Source organism: Corvus brachyrhynchos, unplaced genomic scaffold, assembly GCF_000691975.1.
Source record: "Corvus brachyrhynchos isolate BGI_N302 unplaced genomic scaffold, ASM69197v1 scaffold83, whole genome shotgun sequence".
In the NCBI taxonomy this organism is placed as follows: domain Eukaryota; kingdom Metazoa; phylum Chordata; class Aves; order Passeriformes; family Corvidae; genus Corvus; species Corvus brachyrhynchos.
In genome coordinates, this window is record NW_008238464.1 from 2,823,685 (window position 1) to 2,843,185 (window position 19,501).

A 19,501-nucleotide genomic window follows, 5' to 3' on the forward strand; every position below is an offset into this window, starting at 1 on the left:
AAAAGATAGCATTGGAAACCATGCAGCAGATCTAATTCCTCTATGGGACTTGTGTAGGTAGCAGTGGTGAGAAAGACACAAATTTTTACTTTGCAAGGGGGGGAGGGATGTTCATGGAGCAGAAGAGAACAAACAGTGCAGCAAAGGAACATGTGCATCTTAAAACTGAACTACTGCATTAGTCAAACCAGAGAAAGAAATGATCAAATGTCAAAATTGAAACAGTTTTTTTTACAAAGCTTTTAAATATGCAAGTTAAATATTAGTAAAGTGCAGAACACTTACCCAGGAGATTGAAGCAACAAAAATCCAAATTAGAAAAGATACAAGAGCCAGCCCTTTTCAGCAGGTTGCTCTGCTGGCAGTCATGTGCTAGAGCAATAGGACTGTATAGAACCTTACATGAAGGTGGGAAAGTCTTGTTTTGTGGGCTGCTACCTTTTGTGCAGAGACCTTGTTAATTCTTCTGCTTGTATTCATGTGGTGGTCTGGGAGGAGGACTGTAATACTGCTGAAAAGAGTCTGAAGTTGCAGAAACTTCAAGTGCAAGAAAAGAGCTGATGGCAGAGAGGGGACTCAGCACTGTGCATTCAACACAGGACTCCATGGTGTCAGAATGGTCCGTGGCAACAAATACAGTAGTAGTAACGGGACTGCATTTCCACCTTAGGGCCCAGTGCCTTGTGAGCTCCAGCATCTCAGCCCAAAGCTTTTTCTCTCCTCTAAAGTCACTAAAGAAATACTAGCACTGAGTTGTGCCACTTTGCTTAAGCAGTGGTCGTGGCCAGCCTGGGCTACTTGCTGCTGGCTCTTACTTTGCCAGGGAATCCCGACCAGTCCAGCAGGGGAACAATGCTGGGAACTGAACTGTGAGAAGACTTCTTTTGCCCATGAGGAATAAGCTTTATGGCTAGGATTCCATCTGCACATGAGGGGTGTCCCTTGCCTGCTGTACTATACTGGCGTGTGTAAGGAGATGTGGGTTCAAAGAGCTGTGTTTGCCCAGCAGCTGTAGTAATGTTCGATTGTAGCTGTCATCCAGTATGTACAAATTCACTGTTGAGCTCCAGCACACAGCTTTTGGCCTATTTCCAACCCATTAAAGGCAGGAAAGCTGGTAACAACGGTCTTCTTTTGACTTAACTTTTTTTTTTAAAAGGTTTTTTTAACATGCTGCTGTGTTGGTGCTGCTTGGGGAGGTGTGAAAACGCAGGGTCAGGCCAAAACTAGCACAGCCACTATAGCCATTGGACTGCTGTGAATGTAACTGGGTGGGGGAATTAAAGATGAAGATCAGGTAATAATTGCAGTTGCTTAATTTTTGCTCCATGATTGTGTGGCTCAGTGCAGCATATAAAGGGTAAAATCTCTGCCCTAGAAATACTGATAATCTTACTCTCTTTATCTCTCTGGTTTATTCCACTCTTGGTCTAAACAATGATAAACTAGGGGGAGAAGGAGGGAGGAAGGTGTTTCATTGTTTAAGAAAGTAAATCCCTGACTCAATCAAAATATGCCCTTTCCAGCTGAGGAAATGACAGGGGTACTTTCTTTGTTAAAATAGGAAATTGACTTCAATGTTTCATTCTCAGGCTCTTTTGATTCTATGGGGTAAATATGTGGCACGGGAAAATCAGATTAATTTGTTCCATTGCTGCATGTGGCTCAGATTTTACTTGCCCTCTGTGTGAAATTTATATTGCAGAATCGCATGTTTGTCATTCAGCTTAATATGTCCATTAAAAGGCATTACCATACTTCCATTTTATTTTAATATTTGCGTCTCCCAACCGATTTTACCCAGACCATGTTACCCATGGAAAAAAAAAGCATTTCTGTCTCTGAAACAGCTGTTGGAGTGAAGGGATTGTAAATGCTGTTTGTGTCATCTCTTGTCACAGGGAGGTTACAGACAATTTCTGGTAGAATCCTGTCAGTATAGTTAGCAAGACTCTAGTCTTAGAAACAGGGAAAGCTGAAAGACAGAAGAGAGTAAATGATGTGTTTGGCAGCTTTTAGTTGTCAGAGGGATAGCTAGAAAACAGGTTTTTAGTTTTAAGATTCTTCAAGTCAACCATTAAACCATCTTGGCCCCTTTGGGTACGGGTGTTTCCCTGGTGTTTGGTGAAGGCAGTAGAGTGTGACCCACACGCTCACGTTTCTGGGCCAGATGCTGACTAACCCTTGGCAATTGAGACAGGAAGGCATTAGCAAGGTGAGATCTGTCAGAGAGCAAAGAGCATGTTTTCTGCTTTATTGCAATGATTTTACCAAATTTTCTACCTCTGCTAAAGGATACATGTACATGTAGTTTGGTATAGAGCATGCTTACTTGCAACAAGGAAAAGTCCTGGCTTTTGGCAATCCTGTGTCTCTTACTGGTGGTGCCACCAGGCAGAAAGCGGACCTGGGTCCTCCTAGAAGAGCCTTGTCAAGAGCTTTCTCAGGCCCACTGCAGACCTAAGCATTTACTTTATCTTCAAACATAACATAGACACAATCTAACCTCTCTTCTCCCAAGCACTGTGTCCTAGCCTCCAGCTAATGCCGAAGTGTAATCCCAAACCTGAAGGCAGACTTCCTGCTGTGATGATCCCACCATGGTGCAGCCTGTTGGAACCCTGGGTTCAGAGAATTTCAGTCTTTCAGTGCTGACAGGCAATGATCTCCAAAAGCACACTGCATTTGACCTGAGGGCTTGGGAAAGGCTTCCCTTTTTATGTGATAGCACTGAGGTTGTTGCTGTGTAATTAAAGTTATATCACTGGGTGGAATATGTAGAGATGTAGAAAAATTAGGTTTATGGGATTTAGTAACAAGATGGAGGATTTTGGGCATGGGTTTGCTCTTCTTCTTTCCTCCTTCTTCTTCACAAATCTCGGTGTTTTGGTATTGGTTCAAAAAGCCCACAGTGCGGATCATGAATAATTAGTTATTGGATTATAAGTAAAAATAGATTAGTTGGCATTCCATAATTGGATAGTGTGGACTTGAAATGGCCTTGGAAGTTAGAACTTGGGGCCATCTTCACCTTGTTAACTTAGAGGCATATCCCATGCAGCTGTGCTGTAGATAAGAAATAATAAACATCAATTAGAAGAAGCAGCCTGGTGTCTCCTGCATTTTAATCTGAACTCTGAGTAAAAGGACTCATGAAACAGAGGCAAAGAAGAAAAGAAACAAAACAGAGAAAACTCATAGCAGCCTACACAGAGCAGTTGGCAAAGCCAGACTGGTGGGTGCATACAGAAGCTGTGTCCTAAGAACTGTCTCTCTAGGCTTCATTAAGTGCTAGACCAACCCCAATCAAATCCCAAAACCTTCGGGAAAATTCGTATGGAAATTTTCTTGGTGTTTCAGTAATGAAATTAGCTGGAAGATAAGAAGAGAGCACATACTGGCATAGAACGTTAAAATGCAAAATATGTAATTATAGGCTCACAGTTGTAATGACTCTAATGGATATCAGAGACAAGTATAAAAGGAGAATAAATTATTTCAGGGCATAAAGAATCAGTTATGGGTAATTAAGCTGCAATTATCATTACTGTGCTGCTATGATAGGTTTTTTTAAACTAATTTTTCTAAAATGGAAAAATGCAAGTTAAGCATGAATTCATCTATTATTTGCCATTCAGATAAAAACATTTTTCTAGTGCTTTTCAAAATGTGCCAGTGGGACAAATCTCAGTTTTACACTAGAGAGAGTACCAGGGATTTTATGAAGTGATTTATTTCATATCACACAGCTGTGGATTTAGTAACAAGATGGAGGATTTTGGGCATGGGTTTGCTCTTCTTCTTTCCTCCTTCTTCTTCACAAATCTCGGTGTTTTGGTTCAAAAAACCCACAGTGCGGATCATGAATAATTAGTTATTGGATTATAAGTAAAAATAGATTAGTTGGCATTCCATAATTGGATAGTGTGGACTTGAAATGGCCTTGGAAGTTAGAACTTGGGGCCATCTTCACCTTGTTAACTTAGAGGCATATCCCATGCAGCTGTGCTGTAGATAAGAAATAATAAACATCAATTAGAAGAAGCAGCCTGGTGTCTCCTGCATTTTAATCTGAACTCTGAGTAAAAGGACTCATGAAACAGAGGCAAAGAAGAAAAGAAACAAAACAGAGAAAACTCATAGCAGCCTACACAGAGCAGTTGGCAAAGCCAGACTGGTGGGTGCATACAGAAGCTGTGTCCTAAGAACTGTCTCTCTAGGCTTCATTAAGTGCTAGACCAACCCCAATCAAATCCCAAAACCTTCGGGAAAATTCGTATGGAAATTTTCTTGGTGTTTCGGTAATGAAATTAGCTGGAAGATAAGAAGAGAGCACATACTGGCATAGAACGTTAAAATGCAAAATATGTAATTATAGGCTCACAGTTGTAATGACTCTAATGGATATCAGAGACAAGTATAAAAGGAGAATAAATTATTTCAGGGCATAAAGAATCAGTTATGGGTAATTAAGCTGCAATTATCATTACTGTGCTGCTATGATAGGTTTTTTTAAACTAATTTTTCTAAAATGGAAAAATGCAAGTTAAGCATGAATTCATCTATTATTTGCCATTCAGATAAAAACATTTTTCTAGTGCTTTTCAAAATGTGCCAGTGGGACAAATCTCAGTTTTACACTAGAGAGAGTACCAGGGATTTTATGAAGTGATTTATTTCATATCACACAGCTGTTCAGCGGCATCATTAAACTCACGTTCAGTGACGTGCATAAACTCGTGCCCACTGCCAGTCATGGAAGACGGCAATCAGGTTCTTCACATGTTTAAGATGAAGGGATTTGGTAAATCTAAAGTCCGGGGCTCCAATTCAGAGCAAGGACATCACAGCTTAGAGTGGCCAGCTTTGTTCTTGGTTCAGTCTGCAGTGCTGAGATGGCTGGACCTGGAAATCAGCTTTTAAAAAGCTGCAGTTTATGAAATTGAGACCAACGCTCATTGGTGTCACCTTGCTTTAAAAGGGACCTTGTAAAACGTGTTGGGTGAGTATGTGCTTCATGAGCAGCTGTGGTGTGGGAAGGATCAGTAGTTCTGCTCATGAAATCAGAGACCTGAACTGGCAGTGGTGTTACAGACGATGAACCCAGGAAGGCACTGAAGGCTTTGCAGCTGGAGAGGAGCTCCTTACTGGTACCAGTGTACAAACTCAGGGATTAGAAGTGACAACCCAAAATGTAGATAGAGGACAACTTTGCCTGTAACCTGCACAAAGCAGCAAGGAAATGAATTCCAGGTTTGCTCCTAGCACCATCTCTCTATGGATGACCCAAGGTAGGAATATTTGCTGAAGAATTACTTTGAATTCCTAAAGCCTTTGTGTCCTTTGGTATTCTGGTTGGCTTCCAGCTGCTGCAGCAGAAATGTTGGGATTCCCAGGGAAGTGGGGTTGTCTCACATACCTTGGACTTCTGGAAGAGAGCCACATGCTTGAGTTTAGGTACCCACATGCCACCAGGGGTTTTTTTAGCATGTTTGCCATGACGCTAAACTCCTCAGTGCAGAGCTCATCATCTGCTGCATGTGTTTTTAAAAAAGGACATTTTAAAAATGCTGAAAATTTGGAATATAACAGGTCTAATGTTCCTAACTTAATCCAGACACTTCTTTCTACTGCTCAGCATTTGTAGACTTTTCTTGAAGAGCCATATTCCCTCTACAACAGATGGTCATTGTGAGACTATTCAAAAACTCTCTTTATCCTCATTAATTAGTTTGTAGCCTTATGTATACCTGGATATCATCTTAAGTACTTTTTTTCTCACAAGTACTCTACACTCCTGTTGAGGGAGAGTTAGAAGCATTTTTTTTTTCTAATATTAAGGTTCTAATTTGAAATAAAGAACAAAAGGTTAGACTTATTTGTTTCTTTACAAAAGAGAATTTAAAAAGCATTTTGTTTCAGAAAATTCAAAGGAAAACACTGCAGTATTTGGTCAAAAATAATTTCTTCATTTGTAATAACGGTAATATTTTGCTTTTTGCAAGAACCACGAAGATATCATTATGCTGACTATAATTTGAATTCCAAAGGCATTTTGATGCTGCTGAATTCATTAACCCTATACAGTGCATATTGAATGGACAACTTCTCTCATGGCCCAGCTCACAAAGTTTGTCTCCAAGGGAAATGTGTTGCTTCAGGCTACATTTACAATTTTGAGGGGTTGGGTATATGTATAAAACCCCATGAGCTGCATTGAAGTGCTTTACAAATTTGATGCCATTGATCAAGTATTGCAGGATGTATCAAACAAAATATTCTGTCTCGGTCAACTTGACCTCCTCTTGCCTTTCGTGACCAGAGTGTCTCTATTTCACAAGACTAGCATTTTTTCCCATGAGAAGTATCAGTTAAATGGCAAATTAATTTTCTGATTAAAAAGGAAAAGACTAAGATGGAAAATGCTTACCCCGCTGTGATTTTTGTATATGAAGCACTGAAGTGAGGTTCTGTCCAGCTGGCCAAAGTTTTCACTCCTGAGCTGCCCCATCTGCCCCAGGAGAGAAGCCCCTCATTGTTGTCAGGCCATGGCACCCACAGATCTCAGCTGCAGACATGTGGACAAACAAGTGCCAGTCACCCATATTTTGGGCAGGTGCCTCAGAGTGATGGTTTTGTTACAATAACTGAGACTTGGGGCAGAAGGGGGAAAGCATCAACAACTCAGGCTCTGCCAAGCCCTTCCTTGGGTGCACTAAACACAAGCAATGAGAAATCCTTGGGGTTCAGCCACCTGTGTCTCCAACTCACTGAGGGACAAGGGAGCTTGTGGCAGATAATTTCATTAGAGAGGAGGTATAAACTAGTTGTTTTCTGAGGAAAAATGTGCCAAGTAAAACAAAAAGAGGTTTAGGCAGAAAATGTGGAAAAATGGTGATAGTGCTGTGCTGTAAAACCAGTACCTACAATGGGTGCCTGGTTTCTGATACCTGTTTTTCATGCTTGTCTTTGGAAGAGGATTTATTCACTGCTTTTAAACACATGTCTTCTTCCTAAAGGTGCATACCTTGATCTTTATTTTCTGAAGACAGTACAAAAGAGATTTTCCCACAAATTCAATTTGAGGGCTTTAAAATAGTAGTTAATTGCATCACTGATGGTTTGGGATGTGGGCATAACCCCTCATGCCACAGCACGTGGGCAAAAGGAGCACATCCCTTGTGTTCCTTGTGGCACATACATGTGTCTGCAAATCAAACAGGGCTTTATTCAGCTGTCATTGATCACACTGTCACAGTGAAAGTCTCACAATTTGGGTTCTTAACTGAAATCAGTCCAATATATTTTTCCCCTGGGATCAGTTTGCAGCTGAGATTCACTGCAGCAGTGAACAAAGTGAAGCGGTTATCATATTTTTGCTCCACTTCTGTAAATAGAACCAACCCTTTTAGCTTCAGTTTTGTTTCTAGTCAAGAAGACCATGGTATACATTCCTGTAACTGAGATAGTTAAAAGGGCTCTTAGGTCTTCTTCCTAGTCTTTTGTAATAACAGCTCTGGGGGGAGGAAAACATGATTTCTTAGTATCTGTGAGATGTTTGCATGATGAGGCCAAATACACCAGAAGTCTCTGGAGACCCCTGGGAGAAGGAGTAGATATGCCAGGGACTGCATGCCAGTGGAGCTGGGGTTGGATGCTGCCCACAGCTGTGCCCCACAGTTGGAGGTCACTGGCTCTGGGCAGGCTGGTGAGGCTTTGTGCCTGGTGCTGCACCTTGGGGTGCAGCCAAGCTGGGTGCCACCAGCTGGGGAAAACTCCCATCAGCAGATCCCACAGCTGGGTGAGACCTGTTTAGGATTTTCTCACACCTGGCTTCATCTGCAGCAGGAGATGCAGCTTTCTTCCCTCTGCCAACAACGCCTTTAGGCCCTGCAGGACTCATTAACGTCTCAGAACTTTGAGAAGCTTGTATTTTTGTGGCAGCTGTAAATTCAGTTTTATTTGAAGAAATGTTATTGTTTCTGTTCCCTTCTGCTTTTATCAGCTTTTTTTTTTTTTTTTCTGCTGTCTGCTCTTCTCTCTTTCCTTCCTTCCTTAACTAGCTATCATACTTCTGTTTCTGCCAAAGAGCAGTGTTTGTTTTGCAAAGTAATGGGTTGAAGCAACACACTGGAGATTCTTTTAGTGGATACAGCCATTGCTACTTCTAGCAAAGACACAACTGTGTGGTACTGGGATTGTATTTCTGCTCTGCAATGTGTAACTGTGCATGTATCCTGGTGCAAACTGTCCTAAGACACTCCAGCTTTTAATCAAAGAGCTTCAGGCTAATATGCAAGCAAAGGAGTAGTTTCACAAAGGGCTGAAGCTGCAAAATGGTTCCCTCTTATCTGTGGAAGTTTTGATACTCTGTAGATTTAATAACAGCCTGCAAGATCAGAGACTGGAGGGACCAGATAATGCAAATATTTTGTTTGATTTTATGTGGATTGCTGAGTTTTACATTGTGGTCACTCTTCCAAATCCAGGTCCAAGACATACCAGCTGGAGGCTGAATGTTTACAAGCAGCATTGTCTTAGAAAGTGCCTTGCAAATCGCAGAAAACCTAAGTGCTGCAGAAACAGGAGGACCTCTCCTAGAAAACTGCAGCTGAGACATTTGCTCATAGATGTGATGATTAGAGACATGGTTTCATGGTGGACTTTGCAGTGTTAGGTTTATTGTAGGACTCAATGACCTTAATGGTCTTTGCCTGCCTAAATTATTCTATGATTCTAAGAAGTTTTGAGCAGGCAAAATCTAAATCTTGTTTCTAAATTTGCCATCTGTTTGTAAAACGTGTATCAGCAAATGCTATACTTTCACATTCACAACTTAACTTGGTTCCAAGTTGACTGTGGTAACTCTGAGGCTTGACTAATGAATTTTGTCATAGCCACCTTCACTACTTTGGGAAGTATTGTCTGTGCTGATATTTCTCACACACCAAATGCAGAGGCCTAGAAGTTCCTTTTGGATTTGAAATATGGTGCCATTAAGCAAGCTCATTTTCCAAGTTCTAATCTCACCCTAGGAAACACCATTCTTGTGAAGATGTGGCCATCAGAAAAGTGCATCCGGTTTCTTTCCTGTAAGATCTGGGATGAGTTCATATCTCTCAGCAGAGATGCTGAGTGCTTGCTGGCACACAGGATAGCTTCTTAAGGGAGTTTTGTGCAATGGCAGTAGACTGGGAGATGCTCAAAAATCTGAAGTTTGCAGAGGAAGTGGCAGTAAATATTTTTTGGAAGCTGTCATGGTCAGAGATAAAAAACTAAGTAGTGTCCTTTTGAGGTGAAAACATTGATACTATGCATGTAAATACTTCTAATTGCGGTGCTCAATATCTGCTTCTTGCAATATCTTGACAGCTCTGTATGTGACAAACATTTCACTTTTTTTTTCACTTGTTTGGATGAGCATGTGAGGATAACCTGCTTCAATCCGTAATCTAGAGAGGTTCACATCTCAGGTGAAGAAGGCTGCATTGCTATTTTATGGTAAGAGGCTCTCAATCTCACCTTGGAAAGTTTTAACGATGACCATATCCATTCTCAGATTCATAAGACTTTAACATACAAGCCTACTATAAAAAGGCATCCAGGAAACCGAAAATTTCATTCATCCACAGTTAAAAAGCAGTTTGATTAATTCTAGCACTTGGTGTTTCTGTTGTGGTTTTCCTAAAGCAGGGAGGCTCTTCCTGGAAGGACCTTCAGGGTCACTGCTATACTCCTGCCTCAATGATTATTTCAGGCAAACTCCTAGTAATGCATAGAAGGTAAGAATACTTTTGCAGTAGAAATATGGCACATTTTTAATGCACAGTCTTAGCTTATTGGTGGAAGTAGCTGTTTCCTTACTATATGTTTTTAAGATGTGTTGTGGCAGGAAGTTTCAAGAGACAAAGCTGGTTACTGTGAAAATTCATTTGTGGCACCTTGATATTTTTCCCTTCATACTTGTCTGAGGTTGGTGGAACAACGCTGCCTGCAGAAGCTGGTAGGGAGCAGCCACTAAAAGAGACATTGGGTAAGACTGGAGACATCCTCTTAACTTTTCCTTTAGATTCTTCTTTCAAAATTTTCCCTTCAAAAAACCCCCAAAACCCAAACACCAAAACCTCCAAAGGTTTTGTCTAAGTGCTATCATTTAGATGTGTTAGAAACACATTTCAATGTCTTCATCTATAAAGAGATAAAAATTCTCACTTCACTACACTTAAAAGCTTCAGCCTACTGCAGCTGAGTATGATTTGAGTGCCAGGTCCATCCATCTTGGAAAGGCATTGTGTCTAATTTTGCTCAGGAGAGCCGGCGATCTTGTGACGTTTGACTTGTGCTGCTCACAGCTTACTACAGCACCCAAACACTGGCAAGCCCTTTGTGCATCCAGCAGAATGCATCAGTAGTTGGATTTCTTCAAGGTTTGAAACAGATGGTTTGTAGTCCGTTTTGCTGTCATTTACCAAAGGGGTCCCTCTGAGGTACAACATCTTGTGTTTTGTTCTCCGCTCAGTCTCTGATCTCCAGGTCTAGGAATTGGCAGGTCTGCTATTTCTTGAGTACTGTAGAACTGTGAGTGTATAATTTCACAAGTCTTGAAATAGTGCAAGTGTAAATGTCAGTAGCTTTCCACATAGATATGTTGCACTTTTTATATTGCTTTACTTATTACGGTTTTATATTGCTTTTTTATTTGCAAGAGAAATGACATTAAGCTTACTTATGATCTTTAAAAGGTACTGCAGGGAAATCAAAATGCTGTGTAAATAGACTCTGACTAGAGACCTAGACTCTACCTCATTGAGACAATACATCTGAATTCTTCAAGAGCTGGACTTGGGCAAACAGGTTTGGCCATACTTTACCGAGTTGCCCCCCATCACCTTTGGCTTGTGCAGTGCTGGAATGGGTAGTCCTGAGACAGGGTCAGATTTTTTCAGTGCCCAGGTCTGAGGTTGTTTAGGCCAGATGTGTCAGTTTGGATAATCCCAATTTAACCTTTTTGCATAAGGTTGTGTGAATAAGTAGGTACATTAATGGACTTGTTTTTCCCCTCAAGTCTGTGATGGTGTGTTGGGACTTAAACTGATGGACCAAACCTTACTTTTTTTACCACTGTTGGAAACTAATTTTAACAACTGATGCATTTGAGGCATATATAAAGAATGTATGCATCCTTGAAGTGAACAGCATGTGATATGTGAAAGAAGAGGAGGGAACAAGCAGCTAAAAAAGGTAAAGTTATCAGTGTGTCACTGGGCACAGACAGATGGATACCACCTGTCTTTTTGGTAGATACTAAGATATGCTGTATGAACTGAGGAAGAAGAATGTACTTTTACTGAATTCTGCTAACCCTGTAGAATAAAAAAGATGAAACCGAGATTTTAATTTTTTTTAATAAGTAGGGCCATATTCTTTGTAAAGTATTCAAATGGGAAGATATTTCAAGTTGTTTCAGACTCCAGCGCTGCTGAAAAACCTCTGGATCCATGATAAAATGCATATTTATTATGTATCACAGATGGAGAAAAGAGCTGTTATTTTTGGAGCCAGAAAAAAAAAGTAGTTTGGAAGCATCCCACTATGTGGAACAAATTCCTTGTCATATTTGTTAGCAGAAAATGATGCAGGTAATGTTAGTTGCAACAGATGTCTTGCAGGATGGCAGAATTAGTAATTTGAGCTAGGATTCCCAAACTCCTATGTCCTAGGGACTGCAGAAAAAATTTGAAAATATACATCAGCAGGCCACATTAAATTTTAAGACATGAGTGATTATAATGCTCATTTGGCTTGGTTTCTTCCAGGAAGAATTTCCAGAAGTGATTTCTAAATGTTCTTGGGTGCTCTCCTCTTATCTCATTCCACAACATTGCTGACTTGCTGTAGCTGCAAACTGCATCAGTTCAGCCAGGGTGAGACTGTAGTTGTCAAATGACCAGCAAACCTATCAAAATCAAAATTGTAAAGAGGAAGCAAGTTGAAGCCTCTTGATGTGTGGCAATTCTTCCGGAACAGGGCAGGCAACACGCAATCTTGGACAGCCCCCAGGGACAGCAGATCAATGAATACTTGCAGGGAGATGTTGCCTAAGTAACCACAGTCATGGGGTTGTATTTCACAAGCGTGTTTTCCTATTACTTGAGTAGTAATGGGATGCTTGTGGTACAGTGAACTCTGGATGCCTCATGGTACCTCTCTCACCTGGGAAACCTGAGGCCTACACCTTCATGAGCCAGAGTGCAAAGCATGAGGTTTGGCATGGGCTGAACTGGGAGTGCAAGGTCTGAATTGTTTTCAAACCTGATGTTGCTCTTTCAGCTCTGCACTTGTGTTGGAACAGCGTAAGGTTGCGTGAGCAGTACATGTACAGTACATTTTGTTCTGCAATCAGCGCCCATAGATCCCATCTTGCTGTCGCCCACACGAGCACAGATTGCTGGTAAGTGCTGTGTGTTCTGGTCAGCTGTCAAATGTTGCTCCCACAGGTTTTCAGGAAACTTGTGCATGTTCCACACAGTGCGCTACAAAGCACAGGACATCCTGGGCTCACTGGTATTATTCCTGCAACTCCAATGTTCTTGCAAACAGGTCCTGCAAGTCCTGACTGTTGCATGCCCTACAACAGATTATAGGGTCTTAAGAACACCTGGAAGTGCTTTTCTCTAATTTGTTTATTAGGAAGATTTTTCCCATACATATGTGTTGCTTTTTCTCCTGGTGTCCAAAAGGTCCAGAACACTTTTTGTTCTTGTCTTACAAAGCCTTTTGCTAGTAAAAGAGTCAGCTATTTCCTGGGTTAGCTGCAGCGTGTACATAGGTGTATCTATGCATGCATTTTTAGGGCAGAAAAGTAGAGAGGGTCTTGTGCTCCATACTGAACTTTGCTGAGAAACATCTTCATATCACAGGAGCTGCTGGCTGCGATGTGGGCAGCCTTCATGGGTGAACCAGGTTCATGGCTGAGAGGCTTCTCTACAGTGGTGCAAAGGTGGAAAATGATGCAGTAAAACTCTTCATGGGAACAACAGCCTCTCCTGCATTTGTACCACTCTGTGCCTTGTCTGTCTCCTGAGTCCTGGCCTATTTCCTCATGACCTTTTATTGTGGCTGCATTGGTAAGTAATTTACCTCTGTACAAAGTCCCCCACTGAAATATGTGATCTGGTTATAGCAGCCTGGGCATGACTGATAAGGGCACAGGGAGGACACAGGTCTGCAGCGAGGTGAGGGTTGTGGATTAGAGCAGTTCAAGAGATGGACAAGAACATGTATCAGAGGCACATCAGAACTTGGCTCAGGGTATGGATGAATTTGCATCCACCTTGCTGCAGGTGAACTTGTTCCTGTCTAGAAATGTCTGTTTCTGAAAGGGGCTTGATAATGTGGATAAATACTACAGAGTTTGCAAACCCTGCATTTTATTTGTTGAGCTGAACCCAAAGCCACATGAATTTACCCATGGCAGATCCTAAGTGAGGCATGAGGTGCGTCGAAAGCCTCTTCAGTTCATTATTCCTCCTATGCACCAACTTCTGTTGAAAACTCCTCTTACATAAACATCAAATTTGGCACATTAACAGAATCCTTTCCTCAAGGTGGTGTTTCTTCATCTTCTCAGAAAGTACAGCCTTAAGGCAGAGCTCTGCCTGGCACTTTTGATTACAGCATTACAAGGTTTTGAAAGGGTCAGTTAAGCGGAGTGTTAAAACTGCTGACTGCATACACTGTTAAGAAAACACTGAGAGTCTCCCTTTGGCAGATTGCTGTGCCAGAAAGTGTCAGACCTTTCCTCTGTTCCACAAAGCCTTCAGAAATAAGAGTGATTTGATGAGGATATACTAGAAAAATCATACTCTTCTTTTATAGTAGTTATTTGCAAAAATGAGAAGTAAGTTTATCCTAAGACAAAGAGAGAAGTGGTCTGAGCAAGGTCTGGAGGGTGCCATCCTAGTTCTGATGGTTCTGTGAATGCTGAGATGCAGGGGCCCTGCCAGATGCTGTCAGCCCCTAATAGACATGGTATCATCAGCAAACTCATTAATGGATTTTGATTTAAATGACACAGCACTGCTGCTACTGAAGTTTTTAATGATGCCCTATTGTATAAAGTAAATTCTTTTTAGTATAGCCCTTGGGTCCTCCCTACACATGTAAACATCACTAAAATGCTATTAGCTATGTTAATAATAAATAAACATTTTTTTTGCTGGAGTTTTGATGTAAAATAGCTTTGAGTTATCACAAACATTTATCAGTTTACATGGAGGAGTTTTGGCCAGATTACTGTGGTGTCCCTGTAGAGCACATCCAGCACCCTGTAACTGTCCCACTTTGCATGGGGCAATGGAAAAACAGACTGCAGAGCAGGAACAGAAATCCTCAGGGCTTTCTTTTCTACCCTTCTTTTGGTGACTTTTGCAATTTGAATACAACCCTTTCCTCTCAGCAGGCAGCAGCCTCTAAGTTTTTCCATGTATGGATACATATATGTTTCTAATATTTTTTTTCTTTCTCTTTGTCTCTATGTATGGAGAGAGTTGCCAAGAAGTATGTGCCTTCTTACTGATGTCTTGTCTCCAGTATTTCACTTGGATATTTAAAAGTCCAGCAAAAGGTCCTGTGCATGGGACATGTAATTTCAAGCCTCTCATCTCAGGCCAGTATCATAGGCACGTCATGAAACAGGCAGCAGCTCTGAACCACTGAGTGCCATGTCCTTGTTGTGCAGAGCTGCCATTAGCAACTTCAAGGGAGCCAGCAATGGTTAAGGTTCCAAACACTGCTGCCATATCATTATGATATGAAATGGCCAAATTTAGTTCCCCTTTTTTTTGTCTCTTGTTCCCATAGCTATGGTATCAAGCCAAGAGCTTATCCATTATTCATATACCCTGCTGAAACTCTTCTCCCTGGGAAGTCTATTCACAAAACTTGTACATTAATCAAAATAGTAACTGGTAAAGGTCCTGGGATCTTTCAGCTTTCTGCGGAGACAAGGGGAATGGCTCAGCACTTATGAACTGGCCTTAAAATAAGTGCAGGGCTCTGCTGGTCCCCAGTGAAATAAATGCCTCTGAGATAACAGGTCTTTGAAGCTACGGCCAGAAGGACCAGCAGGGACCTGAGTTTTATTAGGAAGGAAGCTCTCAACCCAGGAATGTTTTGAAGGAAAGCTCACCTACCAGTTTCTTGCAAACTTTCATTAAAGTTACCCAAATTTTCCTGCAAATGGTAAAGCCTTCCAATTAACCAAGTCTGAATGAAAACTCTTCCAGCTTGTAATCAAGGAAAATTTGCATAGCAAAGCAATACTGTTGTTAAAACCTCTTCTTTTTCTTTTCAAAATATGATTGATAGCAATGATTTAAACAAATAACATTCAATACTGTCTAGTGTAAAATCCTCCCAAAAAACCAGTTGCTGAAATGATGAGTTCCCTTTCAAGCTGGTACAGAACATTACGTGCTGGAGAAGCAGTCTATGTTGCATCTAATTATTTGTTATTCACTTATTTGTAACCCCCTGTTCCATAATATCAGAGATTCAGAGCAAGTCTTTCTTGCTCAATTTTTTCTTAAGCAGCTCTTGATGCCAGTCAGAATTGCTGGTCATCGTGACACTACGTACAGGACAAGCACAAAGAGAGAATGCCAAGTAGGACTGCAAATTTGTTGCCTCTGTTTCTATACCATATGCACTTTCATGTGGTATCTCCCACCCCAGCCCCCTCCAAATCCTGTGATAATGAATTACACATTAGTGCAGTGGAGTAGGGAACAAATACCTTGGGTAATTGTATCTGCTACGTGTATTTCATATGACTGCTTCTTAAAAGAAGTGTGTGAAATATACTTGTGTGTCAGAAGGACAGTAAATCTAAGATAAACGAGAAGATTTACTGCCTGCATTACATAAATGATTTCATCTTCTTGGTGAGACAACTACTTAATCAGGAACATGTAATAAAAAAGTAACATTTAATATTACCCTCCCAGTACACCTACATTAATATATGATACGTACCAGCTCAGTTTTTCCTTTATCACAGGCCATATATTTGTCACTGTTTTTCATAGCTATCAAGTTACTTTTTCCCTACTAAATTTAAGTTCAGCCAACAAAAAGGCAATTATGAACAAAAATCTTTGTCATCTGTTTTTCTCTTTGCCTCTGAAATCCCTGTTTGCTGGGTTGGCTGCTCCAGCCAAGCACCATAACTGGTTTAGAAATTTTCTATTGTCCCTGTTGTTCTGGCTCATGTAACTCTATATGACTTCATGGTCTTCAACTGGACACAGTTTCTCCTCTATCTGCTGTTACCGTGGGCTTTTTGTAATCACTGCCGTGTTTTTAAATCCCTCAACACCTCTCACATGAAAGACCACAGAACACATTATGTTGTTTCATATATATTATAAAGACTGATCATGATTGCAAGCAAACACTATGATTTTGGAACTCGTGGAAAGAAAAAAGCCACTCAGCAGTCTTAGGTTTGCTTTTTTCTTAGCATGTCCTAATGCCCCTACTGACTCACTGCCTGTGGTCTGAGAAGGTGCCAAAGTTGTGGGAAATGTCTGCTTGCTGTTCTTCTTGGCATCGCTGGCTCCCAGGCAGCCTCACCTCCCAGCCCTGACATGGTGAGTGACCGTGTGGTCACTCACTGTGCAGCCTTGCCTGGAGCCCTGCACTAAGGCATGGTAGGTGCTGTGTGCTGTGGGCTTGCTCCATCCAAGCAGGGGGGATGGCTGGTAGCTTGGGGAAGAAGCAGGAACCTCAGCATGGTGGTAGCAAGTTGGGGGTTGGTCTCTTCTCCCAGGTAACAAGTGACAGCACAAGAGGAAATGGCCTCAAGTTGTACCAGGGAAGGTTTAGACTAGATATTGGGAAAAATTTCTTTGCTGAAAGGATGCACAGGCTTTGGAATATGCTGCCCAGGGAAATGCTGAAATCACCATCCCTGGAAGTGTTTAAAAGGCATGTGAGTATGGTACTTGGGGATGTGGTTTAGTGATTAACATGGTGGTGCTGCGTTAATGGTTGGACTTCATAATCTTAGAGGTTTTTTTCTGAACTGAATGGTTCTGTGAATGGCCCAGATTAGAAAGATATAAGGGCGGCAATGTTGGGGCCCTGCAATGATCCCCTTGGCATGCCTTTTCCATCCCCAGTGTCCCTGGAGCCCTAGGCACTTTTACTCTCTGATCCCTAACCCTAACCATATCCCTGAACACAATTCAGCACATCTATGCACCATTTTATCCATAAGAGAATGAAGAACAGTAAAAGATTTTTTTTTTTACTTTTATTGTCATTTGAAAGATGCACTAGGATGCACTGATGTTTAGACTGTCACTATTTAGCAGTTTAGATTATCCTCTTCAGTTTATAGGGAGAGCAATATCACTTTACTACTTTCAACAAACTCAGCTTTGCAACAGCACTCCATCACTGCTTTTCCACATAGCATCACATATTAAGTAGGCTGTGCCTAGGGATTGTTTTCTACCTTAAATAAAATCCAGAAAACGCCACTTTTTCAGAAATAATTTCTTTATTTCACCAGTCTATGGCTGTGTGTCTGTGCACAGAGACTCTGGGCCTCTCTAGATGTTACTTTGTCCCTTCCACCCTGTTGATTTTTACACTGAGGGTGTCCTCCTCCCTGGCCCTTCCAGCTCTTGAGAGTATAATTATTTTTCACAGTTTGCCTGCTTTCTGTTGCAGTGGAAGGGTCTTTTGAAATTCCAGGAACTTGTAGTGGTGAGGAAGTCTGTAACCCAGCCATTGCTGCTCTGGCCAAACTAGCACTCCCTCATGACAAAGTGGATCCCTTGGCACATCACCTCCTGTTTCTCCCACTTAGTCATATACAACTGGGGTATGTCAGCACTTACTCTGCTGTCTAAGCATGCAAATTCCTGTATTCTTGGAGTCTGTTGTGCATTGTGCTAATCCCTCTGTTTAGTCTTTCTCTTTCTGTCACAGTTATTTGGTGATTGTCAGAGTTGGAGAGCTCCTTTTCTTCCCTTTCCTTTTCTGTTCTCCTCAAGACCCCATCTGGAAACTCTGCACAAGGGTATTACAAATTATTAAAACCAGGTTTGCTCATATCAATAAGCCATAAAACATGTGCTGGTGCAATAGTTGTGGTTTACTTTGCATCTGCTTGCCAGTCAGCTTTCACCATTCAATATTTCTTAATGCCTCGTTACCTTATTCTTATGTGAACCAGAGAAATTTTCTTCAGTTTTTAATTGCATGAAGTTTGCTTAGCCAAACTGGATAACAGAATAAATAACAAAGTCCAAGGGACTGCAGTTCTTGGATGCCAAACATCATCAGCCACAGAGCCACTGGAACAGGGTGAGTTCCTCCAGGAGAAACAGCAGAATCTGGGAGCTGCTGTAAGAAGCAGGCACATTAGCAGTCCCTTGTAGAAAAGGTGTAATCCCCATTCCATGATGCCTGAATTTCCATTTCCCCTTCCATTGACTAGGGATAATGAACAGACACCTTGCTTGTGGAGGCCTTTTGAAAGTCTGTGTTGCAAGGACCTTCCAGAACACTAGATATTTCTCAATATTTTGATTATTTTATTGGGATGTCCAAGGACAGCAAAATCCACCCAAGTGAGGCAAGGCACTGCATGTAGCCCTGGTGTGGGAAATATCTATCTAGTGAGATGAGCAACGAGTGAGACATATGGGGAATAGTCTGGTCTCCAAGTTAGGAATTTCACAGCTATGCTCCAACATCTCGAGCTGTATAAATGAATCATCAGCACAGCGAAACCACAGAATGACACCAGCTTCCCTAAGAGAGTACCTCTATATATATAGCTGCTAGACTTGCACATTTCTGTTTATAAATTACTCAGTGATAGCTAACCGCATAACGACATGGCCTTCTCAGCAGAAATCTACTAAAAAGAAGTCAAATTCTTGTTCTATCTTTCATTTCTTCCTGAGTTATTTGAAACCAGACTTTTGCACCTCCAGAGAAACAATTTAAGCTCAAGGTCCTCATACCGCTGCATGTGATCAAGATATTTTCTGGATAAAAAGACAGCCAGGGCAGAACTCTTCTGAAGAAAGTTGTTTAAAAGTGTTTATCCTTGTTAGATGTATCTGAGGATGTTATTCTATCTGGGAGCTGGAGTCCCTCACTTGATTTCCCTCTTCTAAATAAGTGAAGGCCAAAATTGCCACAATTCATAACCATTTTCTTATTCCTCGTCATGAACCTGTGTCATGGGTTAGCAAGCATAGTCCTGGAAGTGATGTTCTTGCAAAGGGGTGCTTACAGCTTCCTCTGTGACCTGACAGAACCTATCAACTGGCCAGTTTGAATATGGACAATTGTTTAAGCCACTTAAAGTTGTGACCGTCTCTGTGATGCACACTTAAGAATAGAAACCACCCCCCCCCAGCTCTGTCTCGTTTCCGGTGCTGGGACAGGTGGCTGAGGGCCCCGTGTCGGGTGCCAC

The 19,501-nt window shown here is 41.5% G+C and overlaps 1 protein-coding gene and 1 long non-coding RNA gene across 2 annotated transcripts in view; one reads left to right on the top strand and one right to left on the bottom strand.

The window, feature by feature from the left end:
* The first annotated feature begins 4,795 nt into the window (after window positions 1-4,795).
* LOC103617599 (interleukin-1 receptor type 2) overlaps window positions 4,796-19,501 on the top strand; it is a 30,275-nt gene continuing 15,569 nt past the window's right edge. The window contains exon 1 of the mRNA XM_017737090.1: window positions 4,796-5,291. The gene's annotated coding sequence lies outside the window, so the exon portion shown is untranslated. The remainder of the gene's footprint in view (window positions 5,292-19,501) is intronic.
* The window catches only part of LOC108447360, a 40,391-nt gene continuing 35,484 nt past the window's right edge, over window positions 14,595-19,501 (bottom strand). Inside the window, exon 4 of the long non-coding RNA XR_001862900.1 lies at window positions 14,595-18,417. This is a non-coding gene — a long non-coding RNA (uncharacterized LOC108447360). The remainder of the gene's footprint in view (window positions 18,418-19,501) is intronic.